The sequence below is a fragment of the Hyperoodon ampullatus genome, assembly GCF_949752795.1.
Source record: "Hyperoodon ampullatus genome assembly, chromosome: 2".
In the NCBI taxonomy this organism is placed as follows: domain Eukaryota; kingdom Metazoa; phylum Chordata; class Mammalia; order Artiodactyla; family Ziphiidae; genus Hyperoodon; species Hyperoodon ampullatus.
The window spans coordinates 160,551,466-160,576,289 of NC_136915.1; the positions used below are offsets into that span (position 1 = coordinate 160,551,466).

The window sequence follows — 24,824 nt, forward strand, 5'->3', positions numbered from 1 at the left end:
GTTGCTGCTCAGGTTGTCAGATCTTCCAATTTTTCAGTCAGAAGCCATAAATCTAGGTATTTTAAAAACACTGTGTGGGGGCTTCCCTGGTGGCACAGTGGTTGAGAGTCCGCCTGCCGATGCAGGGGACATGGGTTCGTGCCCCGGTCCGGGAAGCTCCCACATGCCGCGGAGCGGCTGGGCCCGTGAGCCATAGCCGCTGAGCCTGCGCGTCCGGAGCCTGTGCTCCGCAACGGGAGAGGCCACAACAGTGAGAGGCCCGCATACCGCAAAAAAAAAACAAAAAAAAAACACTGTGTGGGCCAATCAATATATGTCTTTGCAGGCAGGATCCACTTTGTGAGCTGTCATATAGCATATTGATTTACTGAATCTCGTAGTATAGATACATATAGCTTCAGGAACCCCAAGCCTAAAAAGGGTATGTTTCTTGCCCAAGTGAGCTCTGACTAGACTCCCAATGCTAATCATAATTTAGAACTACCCTATTTCTGGATCTCTGGGGCACTCTAAGCTTGAAATGTCTAGGAAAAGTACAGGTTCTTTTACGACTCTCAGATGCTCCAAATCTTAGTGCAATCCTGGAAACCCTTAAATAATTCACCTGTCCAGTAATAAGAGAAACAGTATTTCCCTAAGTAATATGTAACACACACACACACACAAACTCATAGTACCAGAGGTATTTTAAAGAAAACAAAAGCTTAAAACGAAGTTTAAAAAAGCATGTTGAATCTATTCATTTAATTTGAATATACAAATGTAAAAAAAAATAGCACTACTACTTCTCTATTTCTTATGCTTTAGAACTGAAGAGCTAATGCAGGATTCTACTGACTGTGCAGTAAAGAAGGGACAGCTACTTTAAGTACCTCATGTAAGCTTAGCAATTTAGGTACAATAAAGGCTATAATTGCCCAAGGCCAGTGAGAATTATTTTTCCAAACCATAAAACACGTCAAAGCTTTTTTTAAAGCTGACCTTGAGTTAAAGATGCTCCATGGTAACATATGCTGCTCTTGTTTTTTGGTGGCAGGGTGGGGCTGGGGGACCACGCTGTGTGGCTTGCAGGATCTTCATTCCCAGACCAGGGATTGAACTCGGGCCCCCACAGAGAAAGCACTGAGTCCTAACAACTGGACAGCCAGGGAATTCTCCAGATGCTGCTCTTATAATACATCTGGTTATAGCTGATATAGAATAAGAGTAAATCTTACTCTACTTTACCTACTCTTTTTTTTTAATTTTAATTTTATTCTCTATTGTATTGTTAGAGAAGAAAACCCCAAAGCAAAAAGTGGGCTTGGTCATATTTACTTTGTTTCCCTATTAACAAACAACTTTCATTACCATAAAATGATGGAAATAAAGAAAGTTGTCCCTCAAAGTGATTTAAATGTAGTTTCTGTTTAAAAAATAATTTTGCAGGGGAGGAATAAATTAGGAGTATGGGCTTAACAGATACACACTACTATATATAAAATAGATAAACAACAAAGATTTACTGTATAGCACAGGGAACTATATTCAATATCTTGTAATAACCTACAATGGAAAAGAATCTGAAAAAGAATATACATATATATAACTAAATTACTTTGCTGTATACCTGAAAGTAACACAGTATTGTAAATTAACTATATACTTCAATTAAAAAAATAATTTTAACATATATGAATGTTTTTATATAGGTTGCATATTCAGCAACATCAACTATTCAAAATATTACTAAGAACCTAGAAACAACAAAAAAATCTAAGCCTCTGAGAAACTAAAACGCATGCAATAAATTTTACGTATTAAAGCATGAACATTCTACCCACGAATCAATGTCATATGAATTCTTCATTTCCTCAATCTAGAGACTATTTTATCTAAAATACCAGCAGTCTGTTATCTAGTTTTCTAGTTCAGATATAACTTAATAGCCACAAATCACAAGAGGGTAGAGTAAGATTACAGCAACACTAAGAAGTAATAGCAAACAGAGAGAGAAGAGGAAAAAAACTATAGATAAAAGTAGCAAGAATAGCTGTGTAAAATAAATTAAATGAAGGAAAATGTTCTTGTCATCTCAGATTTCAAAAGACACAGTAATCTACTGTAATTAGAAGTACACTATTGGTAAAGAAATTAGAAAAACACAACAAAAAGAAGAGAACAGAGAGTCCAGAAATAGATCGGCATAACACAGAAATTTAGATTGTGATAAAATGGTATCAAATCAGTAAGAATGGACTACATAGCAAGTAAGGTTGGGTGAATTGGCTACCCACTTAAATAAACTCCAAATGGAGTTAAAGAAACATTATAAAATACTACAAAAAATTAAATAACTCTACATGAAGAAGGCCTTCCTACACAGTACACAAAACAGAGACGATAAAGAGAATGACTGACATTCTCACAAAATGAAAAATCTCCATTTCAAAAGATGCCACAAGCAAAGTTAAAAGATGAGCAACAGACAGGGAAAACATATCTACAACATTTAAAATAAAGAATTCATATGCAAAATATATTTTACAAAACTCTTACAAATCAATATTAAAAAGATACTCCATAAGAAAAATGGGTAAACTAGAGCAATTTATAGAAAAATACACAGTGTACAAGTGAAAGGATGTTCAACATTCCAGATATTAGGTAAATGCAACTTTAAAACAATGAAATATAATTTTTCAACCATTGGATTGGAAGCAATTTTAAAATAGTGGTATTATTTTGGCAGTGGCGAAAGTAAATGAACACTATCACTCCCTGTTGGTGGAATGTACATCTGTAAAGCCTTTTAGGAAGACAGATAGTAACTATCAAAATTTTCAATGTGTTTAATCCCACACGTAGGAAGTATATTCTAAAGGAATCTCTGCACATTACTTTTAATAGTGATAAAGAAAACAAAGTAATATCCAACAAAAGGGGAATAGTTACATAAATTACAATAACATTATATAACACCATGCAGCCATTTTAAAAATGATATGCATATATCTTGGTATTTATGAAAATCCCAAGACACAATGCTGAGGAAAAAATTTAAATAACAGAATATATACAGCATGATCTCATTTATGAAAAAATATAAATTAATATTCATATGTACATTCATAGAAAGAAGATTAGAAGGATGCATACCAAACTGTTAATTGTGGTTAACTCCTTTGAAAGAGGAGTAAGTATGAGAGGGATTCTCACATTTTGCTGTCTACACTTATTATGTTGTATTTATTGTATCCATTACAATGAAATGTACTTATGAAGGATAAATTTTATTGTATAAATAAAAGGTATTATTAACTGGAAGAAAAAAGAAACATGTCACATCCAATTCTTTAAATTATACCTAATCAGCATAGCTAGTTTAAAAGAATATAGTAAAAACCTAACCAGCATAGCTTGTTGAAAAAAAATATCTATGTCAGAATTTAGAGGTACATAGAAGGACTAAGACTTTCACTTCAGTAATGAGGTGGTAGAATGCTGATTTACAGAACATGAATTTCTATTATAAGATGCTTCCTAAAACCTATCTGCTGAATAATATTAGAAACCAGTAACTAAATTGAAGGAACAGAGAATTTCAGCACTCAGAAATCAACTAGTCCTTGGGCCTCCCTGGTGGCGCAGTGGTTGAGAGTCCGCCTGCCGATGCAGGGGATACGGGTTCGTGCCCCGGTCTGGGAGGATCCCATATGCCGCGGAGCGGCTGGGCCCGTGAGCCATGGCTGCTGGGCCTGTGCGTCCGGAGCCTGTGCTCCGCAGCGGGAGAGGCCACAGCAGTGAGAGGCCCGCGTACCACAAAAAAAAAAAAAAAAAAAAAAAAAAAAAAAAGAAATCAACTAGTCCAAGTTTCTTGTTGTATAGGTGAGGAAATATAGGTGTAGAGAGCCTAGATAATGTAAGGTTTTTTCTTCACCCCCTCCAGCAACAATGTAAGTTTTACAGAGACTAACTGTACTTACTGTAAAATAAAGAATATCAAAGTGACTACAATGTGTTACATGGGTGTTATGAACTGAATTGTGCTCTCCACCCAAATTATCCCAATATGACTGGATATGGAGATAGGACACTGAGGAGGTAATTAAGGTTAAATGAGGTCATAAGGGTGGAGCTTTATTCCAACAGGACTCCTGTCCTTATAAGAGGAAGAGACATCAGAGATGTCCCTCTCCCTCCCTCCCCACCTCTCTCCCTTACACGTGCACACTGAGTAAAGGCCACGTGAGAAACAGCGAAAAGGCCCTCTGCAAGCCAGGAAGGGCCTTACCAGAAGAGCTGGCACCTTGAGCTGGCATTTCAAGTCTCTAGAACTTTAAGAACATAAATTTCTGTTGTTTAAGGCCCCCAGTCTTTGGTATCCTGTTATGGTAGCCCATGCAGACTAATACAATGAATCTAACATGTCCTAATGTCAATTAGTCACAAAACTATTAACTCAATAATTAGTCACAAAAGACTAAACTCAGTTCAAAGAAAGCTGTTGTAAATAAGTGCAAATCTTAGCAAGATATATCAACAAATATAAGATTAGCATCAAGAGGGGAAAAAAAAGGAAGACAAAAGGGTGAGAAAAAACCCAGAACTGGCAAAGAATGACTCAGAGAGCACTGCTGTAAAGAACCCTTTGCTCTTAGTTAAATAAATATTAATTCATTCAGTTATACTAAAGAGAGAGAGAGAGGAGAGAGAGAGAGAGGAGGGGAGACAGAATGAGTGAGAGATTTCTTTGTCATTTCTGTTATGGTCTTATCTTTACCTTGCATTTATGGATGACAGACAATTTTTTTCTCATCGACCACTCCCAAATTACTAAGTTAATAGCAAATGACTCTAAGAGTACTAATCAAGGTAAAATATTCCTACTGCATAGCAACCACCATCAAGTGCTTTTTACAGCAATTTTCAGGAATATTTTTATTTTTTACCATGTCATCTTATTTTCACATGCAATCTCTCAAAAACTAATTCTTTAAAACCACTAGTAACTTCTTCAAATAACTTATATGTTCCATTCACATTTTTATTACTATCAATACTTTCAAGTTTCTTAATTTCCAGATCTGTGAGAGACTGAAGGTAGGAATTATCTTTTTTATCTTTACAGATCCTATGCCCAACATAATGTCTGGTACATAGTATGTGCTCCATACATTACTTTTTTTAACTGTAAAAATGAAACATATTTGTTTCATAATAATTTTGAGAAAATTATGATTCTTTATTAAAGTTTAAAAAGACAAAACTCCAACAATTAAATATTTGTACACAAAAGAATGAAGTTGCACCCCTACCTCACATCATATACAAAAACTGTCTGAATGGATCAAAGATTTAAATATAAAATTGAAAAGTATTAAAACTCTCAAAGGAAAACAGGCATAAATCTTCATGTCCTTAGATGAGGCAATAGTTTCTGAGATAAAACACCTAAAGCATAAGTGATAAAATATTGATTAAACTGGAGTTCATCAAAATTAAAAACTTTTGTGTATAAAAGGGCACTATCAAGAAAGTGAAAAGACAACCACAGAATGGGAGAAAATATGTGCAAACCATATGTCAGGTAAGAATCTAATACCCAGAATATATAAAGAACTCTTAGAACTCAACAATTAAAAGACAAAGAACCCAATTAAAAAATGGACAATGGATCTGAATAGACATTTCTCAAAAAAAGATATACAAATGACCAATAGCACATTTCAACATCATCAGTCATTGGGGAAATGCAAATCAAAACAAAAATGCCACTTCATACCCAGTGGGATGGCTTTAATACAAGACAATAATAAGTGTTGGCAAGGGTGAAGGGAAATTGGAACCCTCATATACTGCTGGTAGGAATGTAAAATGGTGCAGGCACTTGGGAAAACAGTCTGGGAGTTCCTCATAAAATTAAATATAGAGCTACCATATGATCCAGCAATTCTGCTTCTAGGTATATACCCAAGAGAAGTGAAAACAAAAACTTATACATGAATGCCCATGGCAGCATTATTCATAATAGCCAAAAAGTGGAAACAATCCAAGTGTCTAGCAGCTGATGAATGGATAAACAAAACATGGCATATCCATATAATAAAATATTATTCAGCCGTAAGATAGAATGTAGCAGTATTTCATGCTACAGCATGGATGAACCTTGAAAATATTATGCAAAGGAAAAGAAGCTAAACACTAAAGACCACATATTATAAAATTCCACTTATATGCTATGTCCAGAACAGGCAAATCCATAAAGACAGAAAGTAGACTAGTGGTTGGCAGGGGCTGGGGGAAGGGGGGATGGGGAGTGATGAAAATGCCTTGGAATTAGATAGTGGTGATGGTTGTGCAAGCTTGTGAATATATTAGAAACCACTAAATTATATACTTTCGAAGGGTGAAATTTTATGGTATCTGAATTATATCTCAATAAAAATAATATAACTCCAAGGTTAACCCTATAAAAGAAACACATTGATAAATTAAAGCATATTTATTTATTCAACAAATAATTATTGTGCCTGTTAGATGACAGGCTCTGTGCTAAATGCTAGAGATATAATGATGAACAAGATAGATGTGGTTCCTGCCCTCACAGAGTTTGCATTCTAATGACTAAGGCAGAAAAAAAAATCCACACAACAAATAATTACAAACTGTAAAGTACTGTGAAGGCAACAAACAGGGTATTGAGATAGAAGGTAGGTATTGGGATGGATGACTATCCTTTTTGGCAGGGTAAGAGATGGTCAGAAAAGACCTCTCGATAGGAGATGACATTTAATCTGAAACCTGAACCTAAAAGATAAGGAAGAGCAAGGGCAAAATGATTACCAACAGAAGGAACAGCACATTAGGAAAGAAACTTGGGTGCCTGAGGACCTGAAAGCACGTCACAATGGGACTGACAGCATGATGTGATAGGAAATAAGGTTAGGGAAGTAGGCAGAGGCCTTTACATGCAGGAAGGCCATGTTAAGGAGTTTGAATTTTATTCAAAGTGCAATGGAAAATTTTGAAGAGTTTTAAGGGAGAGTCTAAAAAGTAGAAGAAAAAGGCAGAATTAGTTTAGCTTTACTAAAAGATAATTTAAAATAGCATTTCCCAGGACATTAGGTATGTAGATGAAGGAAAAGAAGGAGAAGAATTTCAAGGAATTCAATTAAGTTTGGGAAATATGAGTCTAGAGTTAAATTGATCCCTTTAATGTAGTAGTTCTCAACTGGGGATGAGCTTGTCTCCTGGGGGTCATCTGGCAATGTCTGGAGGCATTTTTGGTTGTCAAAACCGAGAGGGTGTTACTGGAGTCTAGTGGATAGAGGCCATGGATGCTGCTAAACACCCTATAATACTCAGTATATCATCTTCTCTCTCCCCTTTTCCTCAACAAAGAATTTTCCAACCGTCACCGCCACCAAAGGTGAGAAACTTTGCTTTAAGGCAAAAGAAGCTTTACTATGCTAACAAACATTGTTATTAGTCTTCAAGAAGGAGAAGTAGTATACTGTGTTTCTAAAGTTATTTACAAGAACACAATCCTATTTGGGGGTGGAGGGGGAATGGCTGGGGGAGGATGGGGAAGGGGATGAAGAATATCTATTACAATTTCCAGTAATATGATTCTGTGGTTGAGAGGCACGAACTTTAATATTACCACCATCACTTTGCATTTTTATTACACTCCATATGCAATAGTTTCTACAGCCTCTTAGTTTCTCAAAAACTACACATAAATGAAGACAGCTGATAAATAAAAATTAACATGTGACTAGGTTCCATCAAATATAGGAAGAACATTTAGCACTACTGGTTTCATGCTTTTAAGAAAAAAAAAAGGTGTTCTGAGTTTTTTTTTTAAAGTGTGATTTACAAATTAGGAATAAATAACTTGAAATTCTATTTTTTCCCAAATGCTACTTCATCAACAGATGGGTAAGTTATATAAAGCATATGGCAAAGAAGATTTCAAACACTAAAATGTTACTCTAAAATCATTGGTGAAGTAGAAATAGAACTAATCGGGCATCATTCATTCAACAAGCATTAAGTTCCTCGCATGTACCAGGCAATGAGGCAGGTGCTAGGGATATAATGATAAGCAAAATACACATAAACTCTGCCCTCACTCTACCCAAGGAAACAGACTTTAATCAAATACTCACACAAATATACAAAGTGTAGTATGGGTTTTGAAGAAAAAAGTAAAGATGAGAAAAAAACAGCAGTGGGACCAATCTAGTCTGCAAGGACTGGGGGAGGGGCAGTGTGAGTCTGTGAAAGTGTCATTTGAGATGAAATCTGACAGATAAGTAAGCATTCGCTAGAGCAGTAGAAGCACTCCAAGCAGCAGGAACAGCATATAACATGATACTGTAAAAAGAAACGAGCATGGTACCTTTGAGAAACTGAAGAGGCCTGTGTGACTGGAATCCAGGGAGCAAAGGGGACAGTGGTAGCAGTTAAGGCTAGACAGGCAAGCAGGGGCCTGATCAGTCAGGCCTTGCAGAACAAAGGAGTAGCCTTCTTCCTATGACCAATGAGACATCTTTGAAGGATTTTAAGCAGAGGAATAATTGTGATCAGATATGTTTTGTAAATGAGGTGGTGTGGGGAGACTAATCAGATTTAGTACAGTAGGTATCGAATGAGAGATCATGATTGCCTGAACAAGGGTGAGGGCACTGGAGCCTGAGAAGAAGTACAGAAACTCAGTAGAGATACTGGAGATAAAATCTATAGGTTTTACTGACAGATTGGATATGGTTCTGTTGCGTACTCCCTGTATTAGCTTGAGTAAGTGACTCTCTGGCTCTGTGTTTTCTCTTTGACAAATGAGGGCATTTCAATAGGAAATCTCTAAGTCATCCTCAAGTTCCAAATTTCATATTCTGCAATTAAAGCTGTTAATTTCTGCAAAATGATTATGAATCCCACTAAGCTGAAGTGGTCCTAAACAAGATTTTCTGAGCTACCTTGACATTTCATCATATAAGATCTAACTAAATGTGCTCTTTAAATAGTCCTGGTAGAACAACAACAAAAAATTCCTTTAATTCACATGAGTGACATATAATTGAGATGAAATTAATCTCATTAGCACTAGCTTTGATATAATTGGAACTATTTATCAACCCCAATGAATGCTTACCTAATGTCTGCTAGTCAAAAAACACCAACATATGAAATAACAATAAATAATTCCAACAAGGGCATAATTCAGTGGTAAAGCAAAACTTTTTTGAAAAACTATCTTGAATATTTTAAAGTTATGACAAAAGATTTAACATATTTAAATAGTTATAAACAATGAAATTTGTGATGCATTATAATTATTTGCATTTTAAATTAATATGACATTGTTTTAAATATAGCTAAAGGAATTTAAATGCCATAGCAATATGATAACTATCATCCATTCATTATCAAAAACATAAATAAGCTCTTCTTTAACATTTGGAAATTTTATATCATTTCGTTTTCTTCTTGAACTTGTATTTCCATCCTATTTAGATTACAAAATTTATTCTAATATATATTTGGATTTGAAAGTCATTTATTGATTATCTTATTATAGTTCCTAGCCATTAAATGTATATAAATGAAAATTTAAATACAAAAACTTTCTGAACCATAAAGCTCAAACATTAAAATTTCTTCTGGATTGGGCTATTATTACTATTATTAAAACATACTACATCAATACAACGTAAACATGTAATAAGCTTGGTAAACATTAGATATAAAAAGTAAAATGTTATTGGCAATTTGAAAATAAATTTCATCTTTAATTGGATAAAGCTTTTTCTCCCAATTAGTTCACATATCCATTGATAAATGTTAATTCATTGCTAGAAAGATAAATATTACATTATTTGCTAAAATGATGAATACTACATTATTTGCTAGAATATTAAGAATATTGTAGACTGAGACAATTAAGAGGCATTGCTATCCTTATTCTTCATTTTATAGGTGTAAGTTCTGAGAAATCTTGTTCACATAAATAAGTAGACTGGAATAAAAGTATGTTGTAGCAATGTCAATTCTTTGAACTCCTTCCAAGTGTTTTCCAAAAACTGCATAGGGATCTACTGTTAAAAATTAGTTTTAATAATATATAAGGTAACAAATAAGTCATTCTTCAATTTCAATGAAAACAATTTGAGTTCAAAAAGATTTGTTTCCCTGTTAATCACTCACTTTCTCAACATTTACACCATTTGAGTAGTTCAGACTATTCCTTTGTTTGGGGGCCAGAGAGGCTATTCAGATTTAATAATAAACAAGCCTTTCTTTTATAAAGTCAGAGAAAGACCATTTGAAAGGGAAATCCTGGACAACTGCCTGGCAATTACTTAGGCAAATCAATTTCAGGAATTAGTATATATGGAAGATCTGGAAATGGATTCCCCTAAAAGACAATAAAAAATAACTTTTTTCCAGCACTGTTCCTTCATTTAACCAACATGACAAAATGCTAATTTGTCTATAGATAATATTTTTAAGAGAATTATCTATTCTTTACTGAAGGACTTCCATTTGCTAATTCTGTTAGCCTATTTCACATAACTAGAAAGTATATGCCATTATTTAAAGCCACTTTGTTAATCAAATCTATGTAGTTTAAATCTACCTTTAGCTGAATTATTACTAATCATAGTTTTTTCACTTCTGTAAAGCAACAAACAGGTCATATATATTATTAAGACTGGGTTTACTATAAACAAACCAAATATAAGATATCTGATGATTGATGATTACCTGAGAAGTATTAGTTTAACTGAATTTTCAGTCTTCTTTTTTTTTTTTGCAAAGATGAATACAAGAATGAACCATAAGAATTATAACCACTCTGGTTACTTATTCCAAGAATAAAGCTTTCAAAGAATGACAGTTATGTAGCTATCTCATTTCTCTCTGAAGTGGCAGGCAGGTAGCTAAAGATAGAATGCATTTATAATGACATAACATCAATATTCCAGTCAGATATAAAAAGCTAGGCCACACAGCTTTCTAACAAAAAATTATTGAAAAATCAAGTACGTTGTACTTTTCGTTAATTTTTTAAGATCCGTAAATTACATCTTTGTTGAAAAACTTCCCTAATATTCCCAAATTTTATTCTGATTTCATAGCAACATATCAACTAAAAAAAACTAAATTCTTAGCTCCAATTAACTCAAAGCCAGAATTTTATATGCTTTCCTCCTCCTCTATATTCTGAGACTGTTTAGTATTCTTCAAATTAGAACAGAAAAATAGCCACTGATAAAGACTATTCCAATGATTGATAGAAAAATTTTTTAAAATGCATTCCAGAATCACACTGAGAAAGATGAGATAACAAAGGAAAAGTATATAAAGCAATTAAATTAAGGAAATAAACTGGCTACTAAAATCAATTTTTTAAAAAGCTTAGTGATTTTATATGTTTAAACAGAAGACTTGGTAATAGAAGGTGGTAAAGTTTCTATTTTCTTGAGGAGAAAAGAACATATTCAATTCAATTAAAGAAACATCCCTTAACTAATTTCTGATCCAAAAATCACAGTTTGGGCTCTTAATTACATATAGACAAATTTACCACCTAAACAACTAAAGCATATTTTATAGCTGCATCTGTCTTAAAAGAAAACATGGATTGAGGGTTCTAGTCCAAGACGGCAACATAGGCAACTCTTGAATTCACCTCCTCCCACAGACACACTGAATCTATAGCTACTCACAGAGCAATTTCCTCTGAAAGAAATCCAGAAACTAGTTGAGTGACTCTTACATACCAAGTGAAGGAGAAAATGCCCACATGACCCACTTGGAATCGTTAGGAAAGGCTGAGACACACTCTCGCCATAAACCCCATGCCTGGTCAAGCACCAGACAATGGGGAGGGAACTCCCAACTCCAATTCCCAGCTTCACCCAGAGGAGAGAAGGGGTTGGACCCCACATCTAAAGGAGAAATAGAAAGCAATACAATAACAGTAGCGTACTTCAATAACTCACTTCCAACAATGCACAGGTCATCCAGACAGAACATCAAGAAGGAAACATTGGATTTGAACAAGTCAAACCAGACTTACAGAACATCCCATCCAACAGGAGCAGAATACAGGCATACCTCATTTAAGCTTTACTGCACTTTGCAGATAGTTCATTTTTATAAATTGAAAGTTTGTGGCAACCTTGCAAGTCTATCGGCGCCATTTTTCCAACAGCATTTGCTCACTTCATGTTTCTGTGTCACATTTTGGTAATTCTCACAATATTTCAAACTTTTTCAGTATTATTATATTTGTTACGGTGATCTGTGATGTTTGATGTTACTGTTATAATTGTTTTGGGGCACTATGAACCGCACCCATATAAGACAGCAAATTTTACCATTAAACGTTGTGTATACGGTTTGCAGGGCAGAAACAGAGATACAGATGTAGAGAACAAACGTATGGATGCCAAGCGGGGAAAGTGGCAGGGGGTGGGGTGGTGGGATGAACTGGGAGATTGGGATTGACACGTATACACTGATGTGTATAAAATGGATAACTAATAAGAACCTGCTGTATAAAAAATAAATTAAATTAAATTAAATTAAAAAAAATGTTGCTTGTGTTCTGACTGCTCAAGCAACTGGCTGTTCCCGTCTCTCTCCTTCTCCTCAGGCTGTGCTATTCCCTGAGACACAACCATGTTGAAATTATGCCAATTAATAACCCTACAATGGCCTCTAAGTGCTCAGGTGAAAGAGTCACACATCTCACTTTAAATTAAAAGCTAGAAATAATTAAGTTTAGTGAAGAAGCCATGTCAAAAGCCAAGAAAGGCCGAAAGCTAGGCCTCTTGTGCCAGTTAGCCAAACTGTAAATGCAAAGGAAAAATCCTGGAAGGAAATGAAAAGTGCTACTCCAGTGAACACATGAATGATAAGAAAGCAAAACAGTTTATTGCTGATATGGAGAAAGTTTCACTCATCTGGATAGAAGGTCAAACCAGCCACAACCCTCCCTTAAGCCGAAGCCTACTCCAGAGGAAGACCCTAAGTCTCTTCAACTCTATGAAGGCTGAAGGATGAGGAAACTGCAGAAGTTTGAAGCTAGCAGAGGTTTTGGTTCAAGAGGTTTAAGGAAAGAAGCCATCTCCATAACATTAAAGTACAAGGTGAAGTAGCAAGTGCTGATGTAGAAGTTGCAGCAAGTTATCCAGAAGATCTAGCTAAGATAACGAATGAAAGTAGCTATACTATACAACAGATTTTCAGTGTAGATGAAAAAACAACCTTCTATTGGAAGAAGATGCCATCTAGGACTTTCACAGCTAGAGAGAATTCAATGCCTGGCTTCAAAGCTTCAAGGGATGGGGGGGACTCTCTCATTAGGGGTGAATGCAGCAGGATACTTGAAGTTGAAGCAATGATTATTTACCATTTCAAAAATCCTAGGGCCCTTAAAAATTATGCTAAATCTACTCTGCCTGTGCTCTGTAAATGGAACAACCAAAGACTAGATGACAGGACATCTGTTTACAACATAGTTTACTAAATATTTTAAGCCCACTGTTGAGACCTATTGCTCAGTAAAAAAAAGATTTCTTTCAAAATATTACTGCTCACTGACAATGCACCTGGGCACCCAAGAGCTCTGAAGGAGATGTGCAATGAGATCAATGTTGTTTTCATGCCTGCTGACACAACATTCATTCTGTAGCCCATGGATCAAGAGTAATTTTGACTTTCAGGTCTTAGTATTTAAGCAGTAACATTTTGTAAGGCTACAGCTGTTATAGACAGTGATTCATTTGATGGATACGGGCAAAGTAAATTGAAAACCTTCTGGAAACGATTCACCATTCTTCGTGATTAATGGAAAGAGGTCAAAATATCAACATTAACATGAACTTGGAAGAAGTTGATTCCAACCCTCAGGGATGACTTGAGGCATTCAAGACTTCAGCGGAGGAAGTAACTAACAGCTATAATAGAAACAGCAAAAGAACTAGAATTAAAAGTGGAACCTAAAAGATGTGACTGAATTGCTGCAATCTCATGATAAAACTTGAATGAATGAGAAGTTGCTTTTTATGGATGAGCAAAGGAAATAGTTTCTTGAGATGGAATCTAGTCCTGGTGAAGATGCTGTGAAGATTGGTAAAGTGGCAACAAAGGATTTAGAATATTACTTAAACTTAGTTGATAAAGCAGTGGCACGATTTGAGAGGACTGACTCCAATTTTGAAAGAAATTCTGTGGGTAAAACAGCAATGCATGCTACAGAAAAATCATCTGTGTAAGGAAGAGTCAATCGATGAGGCAAACTTCATTGTCGTCTTATTTTAAGAAATTGCCAGAACCACCACAGCTTTCAGCAACCACAATCTAATCAGTCAGCAGCCATCAACATCCAGGCAAGATCCTCCACCAGCAAAAAGATTATGACTTGTTGAAGGCTCAGATGATGATTAGTATATATTTAGCAATAAAGTATTTTCTAAATTGAGGTATGTACATTTTTTAGACATAATGCTATTGCACACTTAACCGACTACAGTATAGTATAAACATAATTTTTATATGCACTAGGAAATCAAAAAATTGTGACTTACTTTGTTGCAATATTCACCTTACTACGGTGGTCTGGAAGCAAACCTGCAATATCTCCGAGGTATGCCTATACATATTCTTCTCAAGTATATATTATACATGGAACATTCTCCAGGATAGATCATATGGTAAGCAAGAAAACAAATCTTAATAAATGTAAGAAGGTTGAAATCATATCAAGCATCTTTTCCAACTACTATGAAACTAGTTCTAGTATGAAATTAGAACATCTATGTCTCAACCTCTATAGCTGTCTTGAACTATATTTAGTTCCCTGAACCAGCCATACTTTTCTTACCTTTGGACCTTAACATGAGCTGGACTTCTGCCTGAACATTTTCCCCCTCAGTACCTGAAAACTGTCTCTCTCCCCAGCCCCAACATTCATATTCACACTATCTCCCTTGTTCCCTGACACTTACCCTCTTCAAAAACCCTTCTCAGAGATATTACTGGCCAGAACAACCCTGAGCTTTTTTTTGCGTTACGCGGGCCTCTCACTGTTGTGGCCTCTCCCATTGCGGAGCACAGGCTCCGGATGCGCAGGCTCAGCGGCCATGGCTCACGGGCCTAGCCGCTCCGCGGCATGTGGGATCTTCCCGGACCGGGGCACTAACCTGTGTCCCCCGCATCCGCAGACGGACTCTCAACCACTGCACCACCAGGGAAGCCCAACCCTGAGCATTTTAACACATTAAATTATTGACTGTAAATAGTCTATATCTCTTGGGACAAGGAGTATCAGGTAAATTTCAGGCACAGAATAGGAGAAAGGATATAAGGGAACTAAGTCTTAGGGGGCTAGAAAAGGGAAAAAGCTATAATGAACCTTATGCGTTAGAGTAGAATCAGAGATATCAGTGTGAACTCATGGTTGTTAATATATACAATAGATAGACATAGCAGTATAGATACGTATATATGCAAGGGTTAATACACACACACACACACACACACACACACACACACACACACACACACACACACTTCCTGGCTCTATCTGCTGTCAGAGTATAGGAAAACGATACTCTAATGACAATGAGAACACCCAGCACTCAGATCTTGACTTCTAAGTACCATTCCCCAATTAATAGGAGTCAGGGCTCTTAGGAAAAGAGGTTGATTCCAGGGCTGGAGCACAGAAAATACAAGATGACCTTGGAATATCTTGTGATAAAAAATAAGAAATTCTCACAAAAGGATTGGGGGATGTCAAAATGACACAGGAATCATCCTGAAGAAGTTCCCAATGGCCAAAGCAATAAAATAAATGATAGAATAAATGATAATTCATAGAATAAAACAAATATCCACAGTTCCATATTGATATAAATAATTGAATAAGTAAATAAATGTGGGAGAAAGGGCAACTCTCCCTTATAGGAGAATTTTAATTAATAAAGGTAGAAGGAATGAGAAAAATACAAACTCACCATCAGGCAAATACCACAGTATTGAACTGTTGAAGGCAAGACCCACCCACAGATGCTAAGATCAGTGGGCAAAAGTTTGAGGAGCAGGAAGATATTTATCAATACAAAGGGGGAAATAGTAGCTTTACAGTGCAGAAACTGGTGACACTTTAAGCAAGTAATCAGCGTTAATATCACCAATAAAATACGACATATCAACATCATGTACTGTTGAAGGACATATCACTTCTGTGGTATTCTTGACAAAAAGGCATAATCTGAATCTATTAACGAAAAAACATCTGACAAAAGTAAACCTAGAGGGCTTCCCTGGTAGCGCAGTGGTTGAGAGTCTGCCTGCCAATGCAGGGGACACGGGTTCATGCCCTGGTCCAGGAAGATCCCACATGCCGCGGAGCAGCTGGGCCCGTGGGCCACGGCCGCTGAGCCTGCGCGTCTGGAGCCTGTGCTCCGCAACGGGAGAGGCCACGGCAGTGAGAGGCCCGCGTACCGCAAAAAAAAAAAAAAAAAAAAAAAAAAAAGTAAACCTAGAGATATTGTAAAAAAAGATCATCAAAGTACAGTATTCATCAAAGTGTCAAAGTCATGACTAAAGAAATGTTACAGATTGAAGGAGACTAAACAAACAACTCAGTGTAATGTGGGATCCTGAATTGGATTCTTGTACAGAAAAGGACACAAAGAGAAAATGTGGTAGAATTCCAGTAAGGTCTGTAGTTTATTCAACAGTATTGTACCAACTTGTTAATTTCCTGGTTTTGACAATTGCACTATGGTTAAGTAAGCTGTCAACATTAGGGAAAACTAGATGAAGGGTATACATGAAATCTGTACTCTTCTTGCAATGTTTCTGTAAGTTTAAAATTATTTCAAAATAAAAAAGATTAATTCAAAATGTCTAGGGTTTGAAGGCAAACCAATTAAAAAATAAAAAACAACTAAACCTAGTCAAGAGAAAGATTTAATTGTAATAGCATTCTCTATACTATTTAATTAATAAGACAGTCCAATAACAAGTGTTAAATATCAATGTTATATATTAAACAGCAAATATTTTTTAAATATCTACTATGTGCCAGGCAATGTGCTATTGACTAGGAATATAGTGATCGAGAAGGCTAACACAGTCTCTACCCTTTGAGAGAAAACTGATACTAATTAAGTAATTAGAAGAGCAAAATACATAATAAAAAGGAAAGCACAGAATGCTAGGGGAGCATGACAACGGGCACTAAGCCAGTGTAAAGTGATCAAGCAAGTCTTTCTAGGAAATGACACTTCAGATGAGATATAAAGAAGAAACTAAGGGATGTGGGGCAGGAAGAAGTCATAGTATATATGCAAGAGTTGAGAGTATGGCTGACTTGAGAAAAATATCCAGTACTGCTGGACCACACCAAGTGAAAGTAATCTAAAATAAAGCTGAAGGCAAAGGCAGGGAGCAGATAAGACTAGGGCTAGGTGAGACCTATAAAAGATAACAAGTAGGGGAGTAGTATAGTCTGATGAACTTTTTTTTTTTTTTTTTTTTTTTTTGTGGTATGCGGGCCTCTCACTGTTGTGGCCTCTCCCGTTGCGGAGCACAGGCTCCGGATGCGCAGGCCCAGCAGCCATGGCTCACGGGCCCAGCCGCTCCGCGGCACATGGGATCCTCCCAGACCGGGGCACGAACCCGTATCCCCTGCATCGGCAGGCGGACTCTCAACCACTGCGCCACCAGGGAGGCCCCTGATGAACTTTTAACAAGAAGGTGCAGATGAAGAGACTGAGATGTATTTCTAGAAGCAAAGCAGATTAGACATGCTGAGAACCTTTCACAGTACAGAACACCTAAAAGTGCTGAATAAAATTTAAAAACCATTTATTTACATGCATAGCTGAAAGAAAGTAAGAGACATCTTCAGAAGCCAAAAACCTAAGAGAAAACACAAATCCATGAAGGAACTGAACACTGAAGCAAAAAGCTATCCCAAGGACATCTATAGAGAGAAGCTGATTAATGAAGTAATAAACTATCTAAATTAAACAGTATTTACATATAAACACAGTAATAAGCTCAAAACCAAAATAATTATTTAAAAGAAATAATACTGAATTAAAAAACCAACAGATATAGATGTCCTTCACCACAGATAATTTGAGAGACAAGCTCTAAAAGTCCACAGCCTAGTGCTGGAAGCACCAAAAGCTGACCTGTTTTTTCTTTCTAGTTGATCCAGCTATTCTGTTCTTTCAATTCTATGCACCACCATAACAGCTTTCAATAAATTCCCATTTTATTCATTCATTCAACTTCAATTGCTTGCAGTGAAAGAACTCAACTGATAATCATTTCTACACTTAAAGTAGAACATATCATACATCCATGGAGATGAATAATTTCTACCTACATTTAGGATATCTGTTACCAGGTGAATCACAGCACATGTTTAGGGGAGTCAAGACAGTATAAGCTTAACTTCTATTACTACTACTTCTACTACTAAAGTTTAGGCAACTTTATTATACAATTTAGATCTTAAAACAAATGAGTAAACTCTTTAGTAACTGTCTTCAGGTGACTTATTTATTATAAACTCAATTCATCTAAACATCTTTTAGCTTACTTTTGTGTCTTATGCCAAGGCCACTTTGTGTCTTGGCTGCCGTATTTCTTCCAGGGGCCTGATGTTAGCATATACTTGTTGCTCAGTAACTACTAGGAGAGATAATTATTATTATATAATAATTATTCTAATAAAGATATTGGAATAATTATTCCAATAAGATTACACTTAACTTGAGAGTAAGAGGTATTAATCCTACCTTTGCTTTGTCAACCTCAAAGTAATGATTTGCTCCTTTGCAAAACAGGAGGACATGCTTTGTGTGTACAGTGTTTTAACTCTATAACCTCCGTGTTAAATTCTGAACATGCATTAGTACTTCACTGACTCTTGCATAAGAAAATGAGACCTTTTGTTTAACATTTGGAAAGCATCAAATTAAGGAAAATTGGTATTAAAATATAAATAATTAATACAATATTACTAAGAAGCAACAGGGTGGGAATTCTCCTTTAGAAAAGGACAAACAATATTCAAAATGAGTTCCCAAGACATAAAAATAAAGACACAAAGAAAGTCAAAGACACTCCTAAAACTGGCATTCTTAACCAGAAGTTCACAGATAAACTATAAAGAATTCCTTCTAAAACTAGATGTGAAATGTTAGAGATTCCAGGAGACATCTACGTTTTTCATAAAATATGTAAAGTGATTTATTTACCTTGAAGAAAGTTAAGACTTACTGCTTCAGAGTGTTAAAATCTCTGAAGTAAAGAGAAGAGAATACAGCAGCAATTTGTCCCTGTTCCAGGATGCTTGGAACAAATTAGTCCAAGTAGACTGCAGTTGACTGAGCTTACTGAATGTTAGACAGTGAAAAGCACTGCTTTTTTCTGAACTTACTGAAATCTTTAGTCATAGAATTTTTATTCACATAGAGGGAAATAAAGTTCTTTTATTGGGCAATATTCTGAGAATCATTATGAACAATAACAGCTTAGAGCCTTAAGGACACTGAGAAATGGCTCTAGTTACTAAAGAAAGGAATCTGAAATGTCTAATAGGCTCGAATATATTCAGTGAAATGAGAAGCCTTTAATTCTTGTAGCAAAGTTTATATGCTCTTCAGACTTACATTTAATATTTTCTGTTTAATTCTGTTAAATGGTAATGTGCGTAAATCCTGCAGAGGGAAATACCTGATTATGATTTAATTGTGCAATATCCTCTTGATCTTTTGTCTTCAGAGTCACAAGGAACTGCACAAATATAATCTTGGTCATGTTTCCAATCTAAACTCAGGTGGCATTCCCCAAAAGAAGGTTATAACAGAATTATAGGGCTTGAGGGTTTCATAAAGAAACATCAATTCTGGCCATTTATTTTTGGCACACAGAATCCGGAAACAGTCCTATGAATCTTCTATGAATGAAGCAGATCCTCCTAGAAAGCTATGAACAAACATAATGTACAATCTCTAGTGTTTATGCAGTACTCAAACTAAATAAAACTTCATAGGTAAACTTGAGTCTTAGGCCAAAGCTCTACACACTCAGTTTAGATGAAAAAAAATTTTTTAAGTTTCTTGTGATAAAAAATGCTTTTACATTCATCAACTCATTAAGAACACTGAGAAACAGGTTATTGTAGCAGTTAAAAGTTTGGGCTCAAGACCTAGGCTCTAACCCTAGCTCTGCCCCTTGTTAGCCTTGTGCCCTAATTTCTTTAGGCTTGTTTCTCCATTTTTAAACTGGGAATAAAAATATTACCTGCCCTGTGTTTGTAAATGTTAAGGGAGATAATATTCACAATTTCCTTAGAACACAGAAACTATTAGAAACTATATAGAGCGTCATGACTCTTGGGCCACCATGTATAGGGGACAAATTTATTTGATAACAAATAAAACCTATATTAAACAGGGCTACAAATAAAACTTTTGTTAAAGGCTATTAGGAAATAAAAGTAGCCAATAAATTTGTAGATCATTGTTCATTCCTTCATTTTTTCACCCCAAAATAAGAAATAAAAGGCATAAGATATAAACATGTTAATTTGGGGATACAAAATGAAAATGAAAATTACAAATTGTAATTTTTACTTACATTTTTCCCCCTGAAATCACTTCATCCCTCCAGAACAAATGTGTTCTTAGTTTTAAGCCACCAGCACTGTAAATCTATTTACCACAACTTATTTTCAGATAATAAGTTCACTAAAAAGTCTTTTTTTAACTGCTGGAAATACTTTACAACTCACTTCTGAGTATAATTTCTTTAAAAAAATTTTTTGAAATTATATTTCATTACCTAGACCAGAAGCACAAAAGTTTATCTCCTACTTAGAATTATATTTGACAATGAAACATACCCAACTAGTGCATGTTTATTACACACCAGGTTCAGTGTTCCTTTCCTTAATGATATCATAATATACTGTGTGTATCAGAAAAGTAACGTGATTTACCAAAACTATCTCATTCTTGCTAATTTAAATTTCAATCCTTCCCATCAGCACTGACCTGTACAGAAAAAAACCCACAATGACATATACTACTTCACATCCCTAGGATGGTGATAATCAAAAATTTGGAAAACAACAAGTGGCAAGGATATGAGAAATTGGAACCCTCATATGCTGCTGATGGAATGTAGAATGGTACAGCTGCTTAAACACAGAGTTACCTTATGACACAGAAATATTCCACATCTAGGCATATATTCAAGAGAACTGAAAACTTAAAGATAGATAGATCCAGTGACAAGCCAGAAGATCTGTGATTTGGAAATTGTTATATTTCTAAAAAATATAATTACTGAATGTTCAATTTTCCTACACAATCAGACATTTCAGAGGCAGTGTGTGGAAGAGCATTCTTCCTCTGGGATCTGTTAAATCAAAATTGGTTAATCTTCAGTTAAAATTATAGTCAATCAAGCGTCTTCACCACAATCTAGTTGTTTAACCAAGGTGTATGGTCAAGCAATGGGGAAATTCCTAAAGTCTTCAAAGAAAAATGACAGTAATAGTTACTACAGAAGATGAAAATCAGGCAAGTTTCAAATGCCAAAAGTCAAGCACATAAGACTTTGGTAAAAACTGCTATTTCTAAAACCCTCCGAAAAGATCAAGATAAGAATAGGGAGATACTAATATCATCTAATGTTTTATGGTAAAGTTTCAATATCCAAATAATTTTAGCATCTACAACAGAAGTATACCAAAGAGAACAACAAATTTAGCCATATAATTCCAAAAAGAGAAAAGAATAAACAATCTTTTAAAAAATTTTGTCATCTTCTAAGCTAACTACTACCCTTTATTTTGTCACATTTCTTCTGTTCTTATTTATAACCAAAGTTCCTTTTCCAATCCATTGTATCTTCTGCCATCCACGGTTAGCAATTGAGTCTGCAAGTAAATATTAATTAATGTCATAAACATTCAACTTTCACTTGAAGCTTCAATCTTATTTTCACTCATACTCATACTATCTCCTTCCTCTTTTTCCATTACTAAGTGTCATAGATGATGCTATCATTACATTGCTTTCTGTATTTATAAGGGTCCAAGCTCATATCCCCAGACTTATAGGCGACACATCTATTCCCTTTAGACATTAACTCTTCCTTTCTTCTTCCTCTTGATGGAAACAATTTTCAACTGTCTATGTGAAAGATGAGCTCACCATCCCTTACACACTTAAAATTATAGACATGTTGGTGAGATTTATTTCAATGATTATTCCCATCTGCTCTTTCTATTCTACAGGAATGAGGGTCTGCCACTACAAATTGAACTACTGGTTCATTTAAATTATTCTACCTCTGAAAGTGACCTATATTTAATTTTCGAGGAAATGTATAAAACAGTAATGCATTCTGACAACTATAATACCATGGAAGAACGCACAAAATTTTTAAATGCTATCAGCAGATTTGGCTTCCCTTTTATTGCTATTTTATATATAAAACTGTTAATGCTCACAAAAGTAAATCTAATATAAAATATCTTAATTTTTTAAACAGTAGCAGGTAAAAGACATAGCTTAAAAGAGCCTCAGTTTTCTGTAAAAATTAGAAACTCTCATTTTCTAATAAATTCATTCCAAGTATTATTTATTAGGTACTGATATGAAAGGCATGTTTTGAATGATTGGTCTCATTAGAAAGGCTATACCAGAGTTCCTCTAATTACTAACATCAAGAAAATTTGGTCATATGCTTTCAAATTAAGGAAGTTACCAATGATTAGACAAAAGATACATAAATGAGTAAGAAATGCCTTGTAACTGTGGGTTAACAATTTAAAAATATAAAGCATGTAGATCAGAAATGAAAAAACTTAAAACTGTTCTTATTCACAAACAACACAACGTGTATGTACCACATACTAAGAAATCTACAAAAGCACTGCTAGAACTAATAACTGAACAGAACTAGGTTTCAGATTATAAGGACAATATACAAAATTTAACTATATCTCTATATACTAGCAACAAATGATTAGAAAATAAAATTTTAAAACATTACTCTCTATGATAGCATCAAAAACATGAAATACTTAGGGATAAATTTAGTGAAATATGTTCAAGACCTGTACATACAAATATGGAAAACTAAAACTACATGGAAAACTAAAAACACCGCAAAGACTAAGTAAGGAAGACCTAAGTAAGTGGAGAACTATATCACGTTTACTGACTACAAAATTCAACACTGTTAATATGTCAATTCTCACCAAAATGGCTTACAGGTTCAATGCAATCCCAAACAAAATCCCTGCAGGCTGTTTTGCAAAACCTGACAAGTAGGTTTTAAAATTTATTTGGGAGATCCAAAAAACCTAGAATAGCCAAACAATTTTGAAAATGAAAAAAAAAAGCCGGAAGATTTATACTGTCCAATTTTTTAAAATTTTTTATTTATGTATTCATTTATTTATTTTTGGTTGTGTTGGGTCTTTGTTGCTGTGCATGGGCTTTCTCTAGTTGCGGTGAGCAGGGGCTACTCTTTGTTGCGGTGTGTGGGCTTCTCATTGTGGTGGCTTCTCTTATTGCGGAGCACAGGCTCTAGGCACATGGGCTTCAGTAGTTGTGGCTCACAGGCTCTAGAGCACAGGGTCAGTAGTTGTGGCACTCGGGCTTTGCTCTGCCACATGTGGGATCTTCCCGGTCCAGGGATCGAACCTGTGTCCCCTGCATTGGCAGGCAGATTCTTAACCACTGCCACCACCAGGGAAGCCCTACACTGTCCAATTTTGAGGACTTACTATGAAGCTATAATCATGAAAACAAGTGTTACACTGGCATAAGGATAAACCCTATGGAATACAATAGAGAGCCCAGAAATAGACCCACATATGCATGGTTAATTGGTTTTCCATAAAGATACCAATATAATTCAACCCTTCCTGTATATATTTTCAAACATACATGAGGGGGAAACACTATTACTCCATGTTATTCTTTTGGAAATAATAGGATTATAACGTGTAAAGGCTTACTTTTCCCTAATTAGTAGCATATTAAATACACACAGAAAGGTATCTCAATGTTTTATCTTCTCTATGTTCAGCAATTAGTTCCTCTCCTTTGGGAGCTGGAACACAATCAGCTATGCACTACAGATATACAGCTGCTTTTCTCTTATCCACACTAGATGAAGTGACAGAAGTGAGAACACTGACTACATGACTCTTAGAATATATTCTGAATGCATACAAAAAAAAAAAGGAGCCTTAAAAAAATGTTTTATTCCAGATTAAAAATGGGAAGAAAAGCCATCATAATGATAGAAAATGTAATGTTGTCAAAGAATCCATAATATATCTTTGGAGTGACTGAAAATGAGAATCAGTCTGTGCTGTACCCAATGCTGAAATGCTTTTTAAAAATCATTTCCTTATTAATACTGGAAGGGGGACAAAGGATGAAAAAGAATGAAAAGTTTCAAAATTTAAATTATTCCCATTTCTTGGGAAAACATTTTCAAGCAAATGTTGATAAGTGCTACAATTCATACTTGTTTTTCAATATTCAGTAAATATTATATTCTTTAAGCTTCTAATGTCCCTCTTTGAAATAAAATGAAGTATTGGTATTTTTAGACCTGAAAGCTCCCAGGAAATGGAATTCAAAAGAAAACCATACTCCTTCACCTCTCATTTTTCCTTCAAACTAAGGTATGTTTTTAATAATGGTGAAAGTGGTAATACCAGAGGATATACTAACCTTGAAGTTAAAGCCAGTGTTAAGATTTTC

The 24,824-nt window shown here is 35.2% G+C and overlaps 1 protein-coding gene across 2 annotated transcripts in view; it reads right to left on the reverse strand.

The window, feature by feature from the left end:
* Nucleotides 1-24,824, reverse strand: part of XPR1 (xenotropic and polytropic retrovirus receptor 1) — a gene marked incomplete at both ends in the record, with an annotated part of 205,106 nt that overhangs the window by 80,440 nt on the left and 99,842 nt on the right. The gene's annotated exons all lie outside the window — the stretch shown is intronic.